The sequence below is a fragment of the Aythya marila genome (assembly GCF_965140915.1).
Source record: "Aythya marila genome assembly, chromosome: 5".
Lineage (NCBI taxonomy): Eukaryota > Metazoa > Chordata > Aves > Anseriformes > Anatidae > Aythya > Aythya marila.
This window is the reverse complement of record NC_139046.1, coordinates 53,870,622-53,890,401: the sequence shown is the minus strand read 5'-3', so window position 1 is coordinate 53,890,401 and position 19,780 is coordinate 53,870,622. Positions and strand designations below refer to the sequence as shown.

The 19,780-nt window shown below is 44.8% G+C and overlaps 1 protein-coding gene across 3 annotated transcripts in view; it reads right to left on the bottom strand.

The window, feature by feature from the left end:
• NAV2 (neuron navigator 2) overlaps positions 1 to 19,780 on the bottom strand; it is a 397,581-nt gene that overhangs the window by 232,743 nt on the left and 145,058 nt on the right. The gene's annotated exons all lie outside the window — the stretch shown is intronic.

Genomic DNA, 19,780 nt, shown 5'->3' with positions numbered 1-19,780 from the left:
AGATCTGGCTGAAGCTTATCATATAATACGTAACATGCAGCCTTCTTTTCAGATAGATGGAATTCAATCGATGGGACGATTTCCTGCATTCCAGAGATGCAGTCACCTCCTGTACTGGAATTAACACAAGCTTTGCCTATTCCAGCAGCAAAGCTCAAGTTGTGGTGTTGTGAAAGCAGTAGAAGCCCATCGTCCCCATCACAACACTAATGTACCACTGGCTGTTGGCAAACGGGGCACCTTGTCACAGGCAAAGTGCTCATTAGATGCTCTGGTTGCTTGTACCCTGCTTGGCAGGGGGAACAATGACGTTACAGATGCTGAAAGAGACGCAACTGGATTTCAAAATGCATCCATCTGTTTAATTGCCCAAAATGACTTAAAGGAGTGGGATAAAATAAGCACAGCTGCTCCCTCAGCATGTTAAAAAAAAAAAAAAAAAAAGCATCATCTGGAAAATAACTGGCTAAATATCAGATTTTGTAGACAGTGATCCGCAATGAAGCTCCAATATGCATCTAACATCTGTTTCACCTTCAATTATACCTCCAGACTTCGCAGCTCTGGCATCTTGAAGAAGCAGTGGAAGTCCCGACCTTCGTAATAACCAGCTCCGCGCCTCCTCAGCTCGCTCACTGTTAGTCCCTTTAGAAAAACACCATCTATTCGACCTTGTCACCTCCCCACAAAGCACATACATCTACTCTCAAACAAGAACCAATGTGGAACCATGCAGTGGCCTTCTCTTTGGATCAGCGTTAACAGACTTCAGAGAAACATCCACACGGGCAGAACGGTGGTAAAGAGACAACTGCAAGTGAACCAGCACCAATTTTAATTCAAAGAAACCACTCTGTGTCCACCCGTCTGCACCAACTGGAGGGAGCTCAGCAGAGGGCCAGCAGGATGGCTGACCTGGAGCACCTGCCTTGTGAGGAGAGGCTGAGGAAGGGCCTTCTTCAGCCAGGAGGAGAGACAGCTTTGGGGCACGTTGCAGCAGCCCCGGGGAGCTTCCAGAGCCAGGCTTTATGCTGCAGTGCACAACAGGAGGCCAGGGGATGACAGACATAAGCTGCAACAATATGTTCAGGCTGGGTATAAGGAGAAACTTGGCCACTGTGAGGACAACCAGGCAGGGACACACCTAGCCCAGAGTGTGCTCGTGACTGTTCTTGGATGTTTTCAACACCCAACTGGAAAAAGCCCTGAGCAGTGTGGTCTGATCTCATGGCTGACCCTGCTTTGAGCAGAAGGTTGGACTGGAGGTCTCCTCAAGGCCCTTCTCATCTGAAATATCCCTCTATTTCTTGAATAAAACAAAATAAAAGACATCTGGATCCATTGGAAGAGGCTTATTGGACATCAGCTATAAACACTAACCTGGTCCACCAGAACACGCTTAGGCAGGAGATCCAGAAGCAGGAACTACCAGCAAACCTTTAGGAAGGAAACCACAGCACATGTTTAGGTGTGATTTTTCTTCCAGTTCTCCTCTCACATCTCTTAGAAAGACACTGAATGATGTGAACAGCATCTTGGCCTGCAATAACAGTGATTTCGACATAAAATGCAAACTACGATGCAATTTTTTCCCCCTAGGGTATAACATCTGTGTAAACAGCAGGACCAGGACATCTCAATAAGCTCATTTGCATTCTCAATAACACTCTTACGGTATCCTGACTTCATCTGCAAAGACAAGGTCGATAGCTGGCCAAACATCAGATAGGAACCACAGAAGCATCTTCCACAGATGCGCGGCTGCCAGAAGGGACGAGGAGAATGCAGTAAGATGCCAGAGAGCACACCCGAGGAGGCTGCTGCATTTGCTTAAGAGGCAAGGAGAACATAGGGAGACACTGCATGTCACTGAGGAACACGTTACTAACATGCTGGGGAAGAAGAGAAGCAACCTGGCTAAACAGACATGAAATACAGGTTGAGACAGACTTCCAGTAACAGAAATTAGCATTTAATACACAACGTTAAAGCCTTTGAAGCGCATCACTCTGCAGAAGCAGTAGCACTCTTCCATAGGTATATAAATGGAAAACCAATTTTTCTTTGCAGTAAATAGCTTGAGCAATTAATAGCAGTTAGCTTTTCCTGTCTTCTTCCAGACAGGATACAATGTTATATTAAATCATGCAATTCTGGACCACCTAATGTTAGAGGAACAATTTGAGGATGAACTGTTACTGCTAATTATCAGAATTAAAAACTGAAATAGCAATGCTCATTTCTGAAAGTGAGATGACTTCCTGTTTCAGACATTAACTCTCCTGTTGCTCTACCCTGCCAGAAATCCACAAATCTGTCAGAGAAACCCTGGGCTGAAACCTTGAACACAAGTGTCATCGTACAGAAAACCTTTTGGAACATTTTGTGCCACCATTTTGGGGCTTTCGTCATAAACCAATTTATCTATCCTTGGCTAATTACTTCTTTTTTTTCTCTTCCACACAGATGCAAAATATTTCTGTTTCTATTTTGTCTTTTATTTTTCATTTTCAGGCAGCTGCATCCACTTCCACAATCACCATCATCTCTGATGTCAGGAAAAAATTCTTCTGGGCAGTATCGCTGCGAGCACAACAATAAGAAGATTACAACTGCGTATGCATATGCATGCGTGCACACGCACGTGCATTGTGAGCAGAATAAAAATGTGGCGATGGCTAATTTGGCCCAGGAAAACCGTAACAGCATTTCTACATAAACAGGAAAAGGTTCAACACTGTTTGCGACACAACGTCACAAAGTCAATCCCGATCTCTCTTGCGCTGTGCTGAACAGGCATTTCCAATTCAAAAGAGTAATTAGCATGTTGTCTAAAAATTAGGGCACTAGCAAATACCAAAGCTTTAACATGCTTTACAAAGATCAGTGAGAATCCATCGCCGTAAGCCCACCGCTAGCACTTGCTGCTGGGACAGGCAGCGCCGTGCCAGCACCACTGCCGCTGCTCACAGCAAACACCAAACCTCTCCAGGGGATGTTACATATCAGGGGTGTGTGTGTACATATATATATATATGTATAAAACACCATCCTCATTTTGAACTTTGAAGAGTAGAGACAGAGCCAACGATGGGAACAGGACTGTGATGAACATCCAGGTATAAAAAAAGAGACAGTATTAGGGTCTGAAAGCTCTGAACCTATTCCGCAGTGTACAGCATACACCCCTAAATGAGTTTTGTATTTTAAGGACGGTGTTAGTCTTGTTTTCACTTTCCCAGTGTTTTGGTCACTGATCTACATAACAGATAGCACCATCTCCAAAATCTATTGATTCCATCCAGAGGTGAAGTGAATTTACACTGATGCCACTGCAGTATTTAGTTATTACACTGATCAACACTACTTACTGAAGAACCCCAAAGGAAACACATCCATAGTGGAGGAGGAATAAAAAAAGTAGACGTATGAATTTATGAATTGTGTTTTTAGAGAAGAATTTCATAAAATACAGTAAATAGAGCTTTGAGTCTGAAATATTGCTCTTTTTGAACAAAGCATACTGTTAAGCAACTACTTACTAACTCCCTGCTGTACATGGCCAATGTAGGAAAAAACAGTACATGGCCATACCACTAAAAACTGTGTCACATTGACAAAAAGACTATATAACAAATGTTAAAAGCACTTATCTAGGACCTCTTCTGGCATTTTATAAACTTTAGCTCCTTAACATTGCAGTGATCTTAGTATTCTTTTAGCACGTTTTCCTGTTGCTTAAGGAACTTGACATGTGCCAAAGGACTTCACGCTCTGCCAGAGAAGGTTCCCAGTCACGATTTGCCTCCAGGGAAGCTGTCAGAGCCGCACGCAGCCTGCCCACCACATCCCAGTGTGGCACCCTCTGAACCAGCTGAGCACGAAGGGGACGCAGGCCCCCTCTGACCCTCATGGCACTGCAGGCGTAGCAGCACCCTGAGGCCACCACTTGACAGCGATGCCGGGCTACATCACCCAAGCCTATCTCCAGGGATGGAGCAGGCACAAGACCAGCTCTGATGGCCGTGCATCCGAAGAGAGCGAGGACGTTTTATCAGCTCAGCTGGGCTCGCCACCCAGCAGCGCAAAGACACCAGCTGTAGAAGGCATGCTCCAGCTACCCTCGCACCCTTTGCCGCAACTTCCCTCCACGAAGTGACAGCCAAGCCTTTTCCACACATAAGCACAATGTCACCTGCAGACGGGGCACCAAGCCCCTGACCCGGGCTGAGCAGCAGCCAGGCCTTCTCCACATGACAGCCTGGCACCCAGTCAGCCGGCCTTGCCAGCAATGTCTGGCACCGGCTTTCCGAATAGCGAGCAGGCAGGGGGAACAAATAGCAGATGGCTTTCTCTATCTCCCCAACAATTTAATCGCAGTGGTCTTGGCAACGCTGATGTGCTCCGTGCCATCCCCAGCACCTCGCCAGCAGCGCTGCAAGGGGAGCAAGCCGCCCGGCTCCGAGTGCAGCCCTTGTGCGGCCGGGCACGTGCAGCCAGCACATGAGCTGCCCGACACCTACACGCTCGGACTTCAAAGTCAGAACAGAGCAAGACAGACCCGATCAGCCCAGAAAAGCACCCAGAAAAGGAGAGCTGTGGCACTGGAAGTCAAAGGCGCGCCTGCTGCCGCAGAACTCCCCTGTGAACGTAGGCAAGCTGGTCTGACAGCTTGGCAAACGCCTCCAGCTGGGCTTCCCGAAATAGAAACGAGTACAATTAGTTGCTGCTTTGGAATTGTATTTCTTCGTTTTCTTTTTATGAATTGTAAAGCCAGATAATAATAGCTTCATGCTGTCCAAGGAAACGTGATGGCTATTTTAACAGGAGGTCCTCGGGTACTGAGAGGCTAGCAGAGACTTCATTTAAACCTGGAACGAATTTCCTCTATTGTAGTTGATGCTGATCTGCATTTGTGTAACTCAAAATACGTGTCCTGCCATACCTAAAGCCAGACTCCTCTATTAAAGGGTTGTGGAGAGGCATTCTTGAATAATATGTGGGAAAGTCCAAAGGAAGAGAGAGCTGGTACTCCAGGGCAGAGGTGGCAGCTATCCTCCTGCTAAGGAATAGAGGCTATCACACATGGCATCTGCTACCAGTCTCACTTGGAATTAAGAAACACAAAGAAGTTTCAGTTGCACAAGTTTTGGGCTCCAGAAACAGATAAAATGAAAAAACACAGAGCACCGTAACTATTTTTTCCCCAAAAGGGTACGCCTAACATCAGTTTTCTAGGTTAATCTACAGACAAAGGTTCTTTGACCTAAGGACCCATAAACTGATGAAGCAGCAGTTAGATGAGACAGTCACAATTATTTCCAAAGCTGAATAATGTCACGAACAGGAGAGCAGGCTACAGTGTGGATAGGGAGCAAAAGTTTCACAAATGGGAAATAAATACATTACAAAAAACCTTTATGATGTGTATGCAAGCTAACAATGGGTACAAAAAAATGGTGTATAACAAATAGATAATACATAAAAATATATAAAGCAATAGAAAACAATAGCTTTCTCTTTTGACGTGAGCATCTGTTTTGATTTCATGCTTACAGCACTACTAAGTCCCAAACACATCAGAAAAACAGTGGAAAGAGAGTTATGGAGATAATGTTGTTGAAGGAAGGAAGAAATAAAGGCAGGTACTGTTGATCTTTCCTTTCACTCTCAATATTTTGATTCCCAGCCCCATAAGCAGGAGGGTGGGGGAACTCTAATGCTATCTGAAACTTGGAAAACTTAATTCTGTTCCCCTGATTCAAAAGCCACAAAATGTTTATCCTCCTCTCCCTCTTACAGTTTACCGCCTGGAATCAGAACACAAAGGGCAGTGGTTTCAAAGGCGTGTAGATGCACACACACAAATCCTTCTGCGTGGCAGAGCTGTGCTAGGAGCAGATAATTACGGCAAATAAAAGGCATCTCTGAATACAAGGTGGAAGCAGATTCAATTGCTAAGGACACTGGCTGAAAACAGCCCTCGGAAACAAAGAGCCAGCCACATTGGAACAATTTTTCATACTTGTGTGCAATAAGTAATTGAGTCATGGACGGGGTAAAGCCCGGGAGCACAAAGAAAGATCACAAGTCAAAGCTGGAAGCTGTCCCAAAGGTCCCCTATTTCAGCTCCCTCTTTGCTCGCCATTCTTCCCACTCAGGCTTTGAGCGTGGCACCAAACCTCATTATCGGTCCGTAATCGAGGCCATTAGAGCTCTTGAATTCAACCTGAATATGTACCCAGTGAAACCTGGCGAGGCAGCAATTATGATCCCTTTCGAGTAGTCAGAGTATTGCTTCATAAGATGCTGATACGAAACGGCCCGTTTGTGCCAAGGGGCCTGCGAGAGGGCTCACTTGAGAGAAAATGTTATCTTACACACTATAAATACATGAAAATAAGATTAGAGGCAACTGCTGTGACAGCAATTAGCTTGCCCTGTCGATACACCCCCTCACACTCTGCTCAGATTTTTAGCTCACCAGTGACTCAGAAGCAAGAATGACATTGCCAAACCTCCTACTTCTGCGCATTTCCTTCACCCTTCTGTTATCCAGGTATTGCCCTCATCCTCACCTGACACCACTCTTGCTGTTAGATATACAATCAGGAATTTGTCTGGTATTTGTGAACTGATGCAGAAGAAGAGAGCTTATTTACTGTCCTACTTCAACTACACAGCATCACAGCAAATGCTAATCAGTGGCAACATTACCAGAAAGGTTAGCATCTCCGCTGAAAATGAGCTGAAGTCGCTTGTTAATGTGAAACCCTTCCCTATTACATGTTATTAATAATCCTAAGCATTACGTTAATTATCTGCGTTCACTCTTTCCAATAAGCAGGCACTGAGTGGGAGAGAAGTGACTGGTTTTTACATTATGCTGGGCTTGGATACTTGATAGTTATTTTTGAGAGAACCCGATGGTTCTTTTTACTCCTACTGTCTGCACTTGCCTTCCCCCTAATCCAAAACTGGTGCCAGTTACAGAGCAGCAGCTATGAAGATATGCAAGAGATGCCTAAGGACACACTGCAAAGTGCGACTGCTAGCCATAATTTACTGACATGTGAAGTCTACTTACTACTTTAAGAAAAACAGAGAATGCCAGCATTTGGCTGGGTGTTCTCAAGATCAAGGGACAACGTATTTCCCTTGGGAAAAAGTATTTCAATATATAGGTATAATAGAAAAAAATATCTTTGGCTACTAATTCCCAGATTTGAATGAGGGTGTACAGAAAACCTAAACTAAGGCTTTTGTGCTGCCATTACTTCTTTTAGCTCAGTCTCTGGAAATCCTTCACGAGGCTGACTCCACACCTCCCAAGTGATCCTTCTTCTCAGAGACATCCTCAACGAGCTACAGCAGCTACTGAGTGATGGGGTGAGGGAAGTCTACCAGTCTTCAGTGGTCTAGCTGCTGCCACCCTCGAGCAGCACCGAGGTCCTGGTGGCAGGGGAGGAGACGTCACCACCATGGCCAGATTGTGTCTCTGTGTCACCGCCGCCTGCTGAGAGCAGGGCTTGGAAGGCTGCACCGCTCCTGGGCACGTCCCTGGCACCCCACCATACGCTCCCACACATACTCCCACTCCCAGATGGCCTCCAAAGGTCTCTTCCAACCGGAATTGTTTGGGGATTTTATTAATTAAGCCAAAGAACCCAAAGCTTTGTCACCCAGGCAGAAATGCACCTGCCTTCTTAGCAAAGAAAAAAAAAAAAAAAAAAAAAAAGAAAGAAGAAAAGCATCCCTTCCGAAGCAAAGATAACCACGACAAAATATTCCTGTTCCTCCAGCAAGTCACCTAAGCATTCAGAATACCGCCCCTGAGTTTGTTCCTGATGACAGCTATGCGTTTACACCTGCTGCTTTTCCTCGCCCTGAGTTTGGCAGGCTACAAGAACAGAAATGGAAATAATCTGAGACTAGACAAGCAGCTGAAATTAACAGGAACGAAGGAAGCAAGGGTGCAATGAAAGGCGCAGGCAATGTCACAGGCAAACTAAGAGCTAACATTTCCAGCTTATCAGCCAAGTACCTCTCATGTTAGGGTGCACATTGTGTTGTTGCTTACAATTTGGAAGACGGCACTACAACTCGAGTAATTTATTCAGACGAGGATAAAAGGCAGCTCTAGAGCTGCAACTCAGTGATGAGTCAAGTTTGAGACTGTATCATTCAGGGCATTTCCTTTCCAAGACATTAAGTTTAGGTTATATCACCAGATCCATCCTGCAAATCCAGCAAGGGAAGAAACAAAGTGACCTGCAGCAAAGTAGTCTCTCAATTTCTGCCACTTCTGGAAAGACAAGATTAGGCAAAATGATTAATCAGCTAAATTGAGGTGTGTTACAGACAGGGACTGGGGCTTAGTAAACCCTCAGGTAACTCCTCACATTGAAACGTTGGTAGCAGCTCAGTAAATTCACAGCAACGTGGACATTAAACAGGCTTGAATCCTAGCACAGGTCTGGTAAAGACAGGGGCTTTTTTACTCGCTTGCCTTTAATGCAGACTGCAAGGATTGTAGATCTGTAAACTTCTAATTTTGCTGTTTAAGTCTTTAACAAGCAAATCTACCAAACTGCATGTCTGTCCCACCTCGTGACGCTGATTCACAGGCAGGGCTGACACACAGGAAGGGCCAACAAGGTCACCAGGACCAGCCGTGCGCTGTGACCCTGGTGCACATGACTCAGGACTCCCAGAAAACAGGCCCCAAGTGGCTGCAGGTCACAGCAAGCCACTTTCAGGCAAAGCCAAGTCGGTGCTGCTCTGAACTGAGCCCCCTGCTATCAACTGCAGAGGTTTGGCAGCTGCTGCCCCTGCGGGGTGGGCAGCCACCCCAGAGCAAGTCATGCCTGAGGCCGCGACCCTCGGCTGTTCCCAGCATAAGTCATCCCCTGAGTCACAGCCCTCCGTTAGCTGGTACATCCCCAAATCTGCTGCTTTACGAGGCTGTGGGGTCACCGTGCCAAGTTACTGGAATGGCTGAATCACTGCTTTTCCAGAACGCAAGCTGCTGTCCTTGTCCCAGGTCTGAAGCTGCCCTTGCCTCAGGGTGCCACCCTTCAGCCTGTGCCGAGCTGGTGGGGAGGCTTTGGCACCCGCTGGGGCTTCATCACTGACAGAAGGCATTGAGAGAAAGGGCTCTGAGCAGAGCTTTAGGGGCAGGGCGGATTATCTACGAAATAATAGGCTCACCAGGCTCTGAGGAAGGGAAGTCATCAGAAAAGCAAACTTCACTACGACTGCAGCTACTTCTGAGTCTGAAAAGCAAACGCTTCCCAGTGGCTCTGTTAACTTTAATGATTAAACCATTAGGCCAGGCTCTTGGAAGGGGCCAGATCCCAGTTATCGAAGGGAATGAGGTGTAAGAGGTGTGATTTCAGGCCTGTCTCTAAAAACTACAGTAACAAGGCTTGATATAAACCATATAAACTGAGATTCTTACCTAAGGGCAGATTCCTAAGGCCAAGTAAGAGCTGGGAACACTAAAGTGGAGGAGGTAGTCAGCCAGGAAAGGTGACCAACCATTCTTTGGGGGCAAAAATTGTCCTCCCAGTCACCGTTCCCATTTGAGCAGTTGTCTTCTGGCAGCAGATCTGTTCCTCCTGACCCACCAGAAACTCCATCCCACCTCAGCAACCTCAAGGTTCTGGGGCTGAGGATGAAAAATACACCTGACTGTGAATGCCAAGCCTCTCCTGCACATCTGAGGCTGACATCTAGCTATACCGGCAGGTAAGTGCAGGATCAACACGTAAGGATCAAAGGAGACAAGACACTGCAGAGCACCACTTCTCCCCTACTTCAAAGGAAAAAAACATTCTAAAGTGAAGTATCAGGAAACAAAGAACAAAAATCCAAAATATTACTTGATTTATTTTAAAATATATGCTTTCTAACCAAACGTTGTGCTGAGGAACAGCCTCATGATACTGAAAATGACTGGAAATGGCACAACGGATAAATGCCATGTGCAGCTCTCTCACGTATTCAGCTCAACCCTCGTGTTCTCTAACAGACACCACAGGTTCCTCCATTCCTACCTCTAGTCCCTTTGCTCTTACTGCTTAATCCCCAGATAAATCTCTGATCCTCAGAGAATTCTCTCAGCAATGAACAGCATAAGGCTGGGTTATTTTTTTTGTTGTTGTTTTCTGGCCTGCTACACAACTACACCTTTACAAAATCCACCACCATCCAGCTGTGTATTTTTCAGTGCATTTTACCCAGATTTGACTAAAGGAAGCAGACTCCCAAGTTTCACTTCTTGGCAGACATGAATAGTGAAATGATTCAAACATCGTGCAACAAATAGCATAAGAAAATGTTTCAATACCAACAATTTCTGCACCAAAGCAGAAAGAAACAGCATGAGAAATGCTCATTGCTGGAGTTTTGCAAAAAAACTATCCTCTCTCCACCATCCTCACACTGTAAAATATATTTTTGGGGCCCAGCCAGGTATTTACATGTTCCTAGGCTGGTATCTTCTACTATCGAAGTAACTCATCCTCTGCTGGGAAGCTAGCTGGCCTTACCTCCTGTGCTACAGCGGTCACTATTTCAGTTGACTACCATTTTGCAAGACTTCTCCTTCATCCCTGGAAGCCATGCAAGAGAAGTTTGCTGCCACCACGCTCACCAGAAGCAGGCTGAGAGCACCATCCTTCCATGGGCAGAGCATTTCCATTACTTTGCAATGGTTCCTTTCTAAACATAAAAAAAAATAAAAATACTATGCCATTATAAATATCCATTTTGGGGCATAAGCTGGAGCTTGGCACATCTTATCTTCATAAGCAACATACACATTCTGGAGAAAATCCCTGAGATAGGGGTCTGACCAAAAGTATGGCGGGCCTCTGCTAAGATGACAGGATGAGGCGCTTAAGCACGTGTATTTGAAGATGAGAAGGCTACAGGGGGGATCTTCTTGCACCGGGTAAGTACCTTAAGGGGGATCACAAGGATCTGGGGAATGGATAAATTTGAACTAAGCAGCAACAGAAAAACATGTGGACAATCCTAAGCTTTAAAATAGAAGTAGAAAACTGGGGTGATTTATCCCAAGCGGGTTGCTATCGAGCCACATGGAATTTTCTGTCCAGAAGACTGCAGCATATAAATAATGCAAGAGCCAAGAAAACAAAAACAGATTGCCTGGATACCAGCGATACCCATGGATATGTATGGGATTAGATGTCTAGATATGATAATTCTGCTTCTGCACTGGGCTTACACTCAGAACCAGTAAGGAATATATTTTCTCTTCCCAACAAATTACATGAAGTTGGGGAGATGATGATTTCTAAGAAACTGTAAGAAAACAAATACAGATAGAGTCTTGATAAACAAAGGATGTGGAATATAAGTGGGCATGATTGATTTCTGACTGAAGTTACTAGAACAAGAAATCATTTTGCTCTCCCAATGGCCAAAGAAATAGTTCTGAGAAATACTTAAAGAACAACAACAAAAAAAATTAAATAACTTCTCTTTCTCTCTAGGGATAGCTGCAATCCTGGCACAAGCAAAAGAGAAGCGAGCCCTTTCCCAGACATGAGTGCAGCACAAGCAGCTTTGCTGCCTTGGGATGGGGCACACAGAAAAGCTCTGGGCATGCTGCAACCCTGGGGCCACAGAGGGACTGCAGCCCCCCACCCAACAATTTTGTAGAACAGAAAGTGCTAAGCAACAGTTAGACTTAGGCAGAAGGGCCTCAGCTGAGTGGAGTATTTTCCTCTGACCGCTCAAGTGTTACAGCAGTTTTTCAGCACCCAACATCCCAGAAGCATTTCCAGAACACACACAGAAATGAGATGCACTTAGGGAACCACCCACTGCCCATCTGACAGGACACAAAGGCAGAGCAAGAAGTCGAAGTGCCTCTTGCCCGCCTGTCAAAATCTAATCTAAGGTCAGGTCAATGCAATGAGTTTGTAGGTCTAGCTACAGAGGCAAATGGTAGCAAAGGACCATTACACTGAGAGCTTACACACCTTACCTCAGTCACAACAGCTTTACCTCTAAATTCTTAACAGAACGTTCTCGTTCAGCTATCAAAATCCCAGCCAGTGGGCAGCAATATAAAATAATGGAAAACATGATTTGAAAGACTCCACGTTTGAGGTTCTCTGATTTGTACTTCTGAAACACCGGCATCCATCTACCGTGACTGCGTGTATGGCAAAGTCAACTAAGCATTGACTTATTCCTTATTTCTATGCTGAGAAAAACTAAAAGCTTCATTTACCAGGTATAGTACAAAAAAATTTCCTTGGAAAACATGTTCTGAAAAAAAAAAAAAAAAAAAAAAAAAAGCACAACAGAAATTAGTCTTTTCCAGTGTTTCTACCAGAGTTATTGATCTTCTGCCATTCCCAGATGTATGAAAACTTCCACAAATTTCAGAGCTTCACCTAAAGTAAAATTGCCCTGGGTGTGACAAATTGAAAACTAATCCTCTTCCAAAGAGTTGAAAAATTCTTCAGAAATTAGAGTTTCCTGCACCACAACACATACAACTCAGAGCTAGACATGATTGAGAGCATTGCTCCTGAACTGCTTGCTAACACAAGTCTTCTTGAGGAAACTATCTTAACTTTTCCTTCTCATTTTAAAGTCCCAAGTGCCACACGTCTTGGGATATGGAACATCTCTGGCTTGTTACTGCTGCATAGGATTAGCAAGTGCTTAAGAACATGTCCTATATTTGATTTATGCAGTGGAAATACTATGCTACCCATTGGAAAACAACATCAGCACTCCAATTTCTAATGATAATGACAGGTGAAGTAATACATGGAGTCATGTAAAGTACATTGCCTCTAGGAAAAAGCAGTCAGACTTTCTAAACTCTGTCATCCTCAACTCTGCCTGCTCTTCACTTTCTTGGACGTGGCTTATAACATGGCTCACAGGAACCACCACAGCATTTCTCTGAGAGCAGGAATTTGACAACGGGAGATGCTGCCTAACCAAGTGACCAAGGAATTGGAACTGGACGATCACATCTGGCACAATCTTCTCATTAACAAAGTGTTACTCTCTTGTCTTTGAGAAGGTAAAAACACATTTTTTGTCAAAATCCTGACTGATTGGTGCCTCTTGGCTAGCTCACACAGCACTTGGCATCGCACAGGCAGAGCTCAGATCCACCTAAACATGTCATCTGTGTATCGCAGTAAGGCTAGGCTGGGCCAACAGTTGTGGTATTTCACATACAAGTCCGATTTTCCACAAGAGATCAAAAGAGAAAAGAAAACACGCAAGGATGTGTAAATATTACAATGTCCAATTCATCGAGATTTACCTGTCTTTACAAATCTCAAGCAGCATCCACAGACAGTACTGGCTAATTCAAAGCTAAACTTGAACAGTGGCACTGATTATCTTTAACCCAAATAGGTTGAAAATATTTCATGGCATGTAAAAAGTTAGCTTACTGGATGCCTTTCTTAAGGGAATCTCTTGCCAAAGGCCAGAAACTGGTGTTGTTTTTTTTTTTTGTTGGATAGGGATTTTTACATCAGCTGCTTACACCCGTTGATATGAAATTTGAATCTGCTGCTGTGGTTTAACCTCTGGCGCCTAAACTTTCTTGTACAAAACAGGAAGTCCTTGTCAATACAACATTATTTAAGCACTAGTCCAGCTAGCCTGCACTGTGTCTAGATAACTCAGCCTAATGAAGGATTATTTCCTGTGTTCGTGGCTGACAATACCCAAAGACGGTTTAAGGAAGAATTAACCGCTGTGATTGTTCTATGATAAAAACTGAGCTATATTAAGCCAATAGCATGGAGTTAATAATTTTAAATAAAGCGTAGAAGAGAGAACGGACGCTTTGCTACCCTCCTCCCCCTGAAGTCACTGAGGTTTCTGTCTGAGCCAGGAAAAGATCCAGGTTTTCTGAGTTTAGGAAGTCTTCACTACCTCCATAGAGCCCTGTAACCTTACCTATGTGCGGCATTGCAGAGGGGTGTCTGGAGCAATGACTAGCATGTAAATCCAGCTTTGATTACAGGGTAAGCAGAGTTCCACTTTCGTCCTCAGAGGAAGTCATTGGGCCAAAAGATAAGGATCACATCTCAGACAGAACTAACAGTAGGTCCTTGAGAGCTTCACCCCCAGGGCGCTGCAGGTCCCTGGAAGAAGCAGGTGTGTCAACAGTGACGCACAGCCTCGCAGCCAGCTGGCGGGTAAGGGTGGATATGCGGCACAGTACAGTGGTTCTTGGTTCCACCAGATGAACATCACAGCTTGAATTCTTCCCTGGTTTCAGATTATGGGACACAGACACGTTCCTTCAGTTACTCAGTGTCTTATGTGAACGCCATGGATGACTTACTCGATCATCAGCAACTAAATCATGGCTTAAACAAATATGCTGTGGGGCTGCAGCACATTCATAGTCTTTGGGATGTAACAATCAGTTATCCCCTCTATGGAGGGAGAAATGCAGATGTCCACTGTTTTTGAAAAAATAAAAAATAAAAAATGTTGCTGCATAAACAAGCCTGCATGTTGCAGATGAAGGAAATGAAGAGTGGCAGTACAGCACATCCAGTAACTCAGCCAGCTGTCAGTCTAGCTAGGAGAACAACAGATCAAAAGCAAACAATTTTTTCCCTTGTGCATTCATGCACAGAAGACATTTTCTTATCATCATTCTTCCCGTTTTATAGGATCATCATTTAGATATGCAGATTATTAAAGCCAAACCAAACACTCCGGTTATTCTCGGACCATGTATCCTCTTCACCAGTCCTTACAGGGGCACAGTTAGAGGCCTGCCACTGTGTCATTTCTGGATGTACTGCTATTAGCTTCTACACAGAAACACAAGGGAGAGCCACACCAGACACAGATTTACATAAATAAACAAAACTAAACAATATCTAAGCTTTGCAATGCAATCTAAACAGCATTATCAGGCCATCTCTTTGATCCAATCATAGTGTCTTTCAGACTTGTAAAGGCACAATGATCTTCAGGTCTACGTAGACAGGAACTGGGGAGCCTGTGACAGCCCAGCCTGCAGGCCACCAGCTGGGCAGCCCTATTTAAAAAGATACGATTTACCTGAGGAGAACCTAGCAGGTTAATTGGAACAGATCAACAGCAACATCCCAGGCACAACACAGATTTATCTCACCTACCATCACCTACTATTAAGTAAAAACCAACACTGAAAATCAGAAAGCACCTTACAAGCTTAATTTCTTCACGTTTCTGATTGATACGAGTGCTTCTTGCAGCCATGTGCGATATTATCTCTTACATTTCTTCTGCAGTTTCTACAGTTTGCTATTTCCAAGGCAACCCTGCACTGGCATCCCAATGTGCTGAAGGAAACTGAGGGGTACAGTCAGGCATGGCAGACTGAGCCTGTCTGTAAGCCTGCTGTTGCTGAGCAAGTATACAAATGTGACATAATCTGTAATAAAAAAGTATTAAAAAGAAGTATTAGTCTTACTGTACTTGCAAGCTAAGTACTGCATGCCCAGTATGTCTTACGGATGTATTAGTTGAGAAGCTAGCTCTTCCAATGATTCCCAGAATATCACCTTGTATATACCAAAGTACATACAGGTTGCAGAATGTACACAGAACAGCGATTACGAGAGCATCTGCTGAAAGCCAGGACCAGCTAAAGCTCCCTTTGCCATCACAGGGGAGGAACACCACTGTTACAACACATTTGAGCTCATCCCTGAGTGTGTACCCTGAAATAGCACAGGTGAATCACATCCTAAAAATGACTGTTTCTGTTCCTTCACTATAAAAGGAGAGCAAGGCAGTCAGTTCAAATGTATGCATCTAGACAGCAAAAGTCTACAGTAAAGGAAGATTTATCAATTTCTCCTTTAAAATAATATTAATTTAACATTTCCTATAAAGAATCACACAACATCCCGTACTGTTATGTAGTGGTGAGATATCTGAGAAAACTCTTACCCTGAGATTGCCAATGGGGTGCAACTGTTTGGTAATACAAATGGCTATTAAACCCCTCCTCCATACTAAAAAATAAATTATCACAGTATTATTGTACTAAGAGGGCAATTCCCAATACGCAAGAAACCAGATGACTCAGTTCTATTAAACAGAACTTCTCACAGTGAAGGTACGATGTCCAGCCTCTCCAAATAACAAACAGGGGTCATAATAGATCAAACTATATTCTAAAAAGTTACTGACTATACCTTCAAAGTAAATTCACCCATCCAGTTCCTAATGCAAACTGTCCACCTCAGAAAAACAATGAATACCAACTCATAAAAGGGTAAGAGATGAGCAGCACCCAGCTTTAACACCCAGCTCTACTGTGAAATCCAAGTACATGATCATCAAGTTGTTGCCGTCTGTGCTGCTTATTTCAGTCCAGTTTGCAGCACTTCCACGCTTGCTAGCTTTCACAAGCACTAGATTTCCCAAATGCTAGCATAAGTAAAAGATCCTTCGAAGACGAAAGAAAATACGCTGAAGTGACTGCACACGCTGCATCAATTCCCAGCAGCTCTGCCACCCTCTATTACTTTTTGGATGCGAGAGCGTGTTCCTGTAATTCAAACGTAAACAATTACTCAGGAAGGTTATTCAGGCCGAAACGTACTGGAAACATCTGAAAGGCACGCACTCCGTTAGGCAGCTGAACAGTAAATCCTCTGACTCATCAGCCAAGTCGCCGCACTGATAGGCAGAGCGCTCTTTCGTTTTCATAAAATGCAAAGAACTTGTAAGGCTGCGTTAGGGAAAAGCATCTGGCCCCTGAAGATCAAAAGCACCAACGTTTACATGATGAACAGCCACCAGCAGCCTCCTGGCAAGCCAGGCAGTGCACAGATACAGTCGGGCTCTCTGACTGAGCACAGCCCTCCCGTCCCTCCTGGGAGCTGGGTCTTTGCCTTCTAAGGGCCTGCCTCACCTCAGGCCGTTGGCTTTGGGCCTTCCTCACCACGGGGAGGAAGGAAAGGGTGGAAGAGGGTTTCACTCCCGCGAAACAATAGCCTGAGCAACGAGCGGAGATTTTTCTATTTTACGTGAAAAATTCTGTCACGTGAAGACAAAGGGGGAGTCCAGCCCTGGCTGCAGGCTGACACTGCCTGCTGACAGCCGGCAGTGACATTTGGCTGCACTGGGCAGCCGAGAGCCAGGGAATCCCTGCTAAGAGTGGTGGCAAACACCACTGTGTCCTCACACCCAGCACGGCAGCAGCAGGCAGGGAAACAGGTGAGATTTCCCTGATGCTGCTCACCTACAGCTTGAGCTAAGCAGCAGCAAGCTCCTCTTTCCATTTTGAGCACCTTTCTTCCAAACACACTCGTCAAGGGCTGCCATAGAAATCACCATCAGTTGCTAAAAAAATTTATGAGTATGTGCCACCGCAGAAAACAATTTGGGTGAAGCAGTGACTATGACTGTTTAGCCAAGGGCCACCCTGGTAGCCCTGACTAAAAGGTGTGAATTTTCCAAGGGTCACCTCTTGGCAGCACCGCGCTTTCAGTGCCGAGGCTCCTCCATCGTGAGCAGGGTGCCGCGAGTTCCCGCCTGCAGCGGTTTGCCCATTCACTTAAAGCTGTTTGCTGTTTCCCTAGGGACAAGGGAAAAAACAGACCCTGCCAGCTTTATCTCCACTCATGAATCAAGGCCCAATCTCTATGACTACAGCTAAATAAAACAGGGCCAGGAACCATTTGCCGGCTTTAAGTGCCTGAAATAACGTGACGACTGCACTGCAGCCAGCATCTCCTCCAACAGGCAGTTCCTGAGCGTGTGTTTCGAGCCCCGTGGTGTGCCATGAGGGCACCAAGAGGTGTGGGAGGTTTCAAAACACACAGATAGTGCTGGAGGACAGAGCAGCACGCAGGGCACTCAGCACGCTGCTCCCCGTCCCTACAAGGAGCAGTCCCTGGCACACGTTGCAGCAGAGGGCTCAACTGACCACTGTCCGCTTCCAAGTGGGACAGACAGTCAGCAGTGCTGTGGCTGAGCTCTTTCTGCCCCTGTTTTACTTAGTGCCCTGTTTTATTTAGCTATATCTATTTATTAGACATAGCCCATATGAGTGCAAAGCAGCGCAGCTCTCCTGGGTACCCAACGCGAGGCTAGGCGCTGATGTACGTGGGGAAGTGCAAAGTCCCACAAAGGAGACGGTTACAGTCGGCGATGAAATCCTGGCTCTGAACTACCACCTCACACTCCAAACCTCAAAGTTACTTTCCTTACTGGGTTAAGTAGCTCCCGCTGTAGAGGCAGCCTAATCTGCTGCCTCAGTCCAACTTCGGTTACAGGGTCTCATCAGCTACTTACCGACACATCAAGAACAGCTGTAACAACAACCCCTCCTGCGAGAAAGAATCACCTCAATCACTTTTCATATCATAGAAGGGAAAAATGCTGACTATATTTATTCCTGTTCTGAAGCCGAGTCGTTTATTCCTATTTCAAATGAATTCATAACCGCAAACTATGATTTTGCTTAACTCCTGGATTTCACTAAACATGAATTGAAACTGAAATTATAAACATACTGATGCATTCTCTTAACCCATCCACATCAGTCTGCCCTTTTTATGCTGACTGAATGAAATATGCAAGCATTACAGCAGGAAAACAATATTATAATGTGTTCGGAGGAAACCAAATTCCTAAGAGCAAGTTGCATGCAACATTCCTGCACTGCCCTTTCCTAATTAATTCTGTTTCCGCAGAAAGCTAGCACTGCATGAATGAAGCAACCTCTTGAGAAACAACTACATGAGAACTAATAAAAGAGGACATGTTAAAATTATTGCCAGGAAATCTCTAAATCTTCGCCATATATTTTTACAATGTGCTTTCCTACATTTGACCTCAGTGCAATATTTATGAAATACAGCTGTCAGAGAACTGGAGCGTTTCCTTTCAACAATCACAAGGTGGTATGAAAATTGTTTTTTTCAGCTTAGCATTCAATTTTGGGACTTCATCGAACAGAGATGGGAGTTGACCCACAACCAAAACAGTAAAAATGCATTTTAAAAAAGGCCCCTAGCAGTAACAGCTTCCTCCCCAGGAACACTTGCAAGCTTTCAGACTCAGACCTAAGACTGTCAAGGCCATGCTTTTATCAGCCATCGTTCCACCACAAGGATGGTAACATGTTAGTTTTGAATACTAATTGATTCCTTGCTTTTTAACATGAGTTTAAATCTACCTACTCTAGTAGCTACAGCTCATTTAGGTCCTACTTGCTCCCAGCCAAGCCCCAAACTATAAAGAGAATCAATCCTGCTGAAATATCGATGACTTGGTGCTCACCACAAACACACGCATGCGTGGAAGTTAACTTATTACTGAAATTCATCCAGAACGCATGGAGACCAGCGGCCACACCTGGCACAGGAGATGCTCAGAAGAAATGTCCTGCTTCTGCAGTGCTGTGCTTCACAAGTGGGAGCAGCGTGTACTCAGCAGTAGGAGCTCACTGGTGTATCTGCTGCGAACTAAGCTAATGCAACTTCCTCACATAAACACGGGCACCATCAAATAACATACTCCAAAACCTTCGCCGTACAAATACTACCCACAGTGAAAGAAAAAGAAAGTCTTTTCTTGCAATACAAAAAGATAAAATGTTCTGGGATGTTCTCCAGAGCATTCAGAGTGATCGTGCGCTCAGATTACACGGATTTAAGTAAGGTCACTTCATTTAAAAAAACTCAAGGATGATCCAGAGGAAATATCAATTGCATCAGGCAGAGCTTCCATGTGCCTGCAG